Below are 474 nucleotides of genomic sequence, written 5' to 3'. Positions count from 1 at the left end.
GGGGAGGGGGTGGGTTAGGAATCTACCCTATTAATCCATTAACTTATTATGTTGGGCTGTGGCTATACATACACCTTATTAGGAAAGCTAGGTCTTTGTGCTTCAAGGGGAGTTTTTGTTCCCTTGAAGAGTGGACAAAAGTTGGCCAGGGAGGGCCGGAGGGGTTGAATACGAGATCCTTGTTTTATGGGCCCGTACCCAATTGTTTAGTCCCTCTTTGATTGTTTGAGGCTGCCTTATGTTATTGTCCTTTATGCCATGTATCTTAGCTTTTCTTTTGCAATATAAATTATCAGAAAAAGGAAAACAAAAATCATCTACGAGGAGTTCCTGCTTTCGTGTGCCCTCTTCTCCAACTTGTCTACTGCTTTCCAATGGGTCTTTTAGTTTGATCAAGATTATGTCCATTTATATTTTGTGGTTTTCTTCGATTTTAAATGAAAATGTCAATTATCACCACCCCCCCCCCCCCAA

The 474-nt window shown here is 41.4% G+C and overlaps 1 protein-coding gene across 1 annotated transcript in view; it reads left to right on the top strand.

Annotated features, from left to right (window-relative positions):
• Nucleotides 1-474, top strand: part of LOC122089354 (protein FATTY ACID EXPORT 3, chloroplastic) — an 11,392-nt gene that overhangs the window by 9,451 nt on the left and 1,467 nt on the right. The window lies entirely within an intron of this gene.

Source organism: Macadamia integrifolia, chromosome 9, assembly GCF_013358625.1.
Source record: "Macadamia integrifolia cultivar HAES 741 chromosome 9, SCU_Mint_v3, whole genome shotgun sequence".
In the NCBI taxonomy this organism is placed as follows: domain Eukaryota; kingdom Viridiplantae; phylum Streptophyta; class Magnoliopsida; order Proteales; family Proteaceae; genus Macadamia; species Macadamia integrifolia.
Note: the sequence above shows the minus strand (reverse complement) of the source record. Positions and strands in the feature narration are given on the sequence as shown.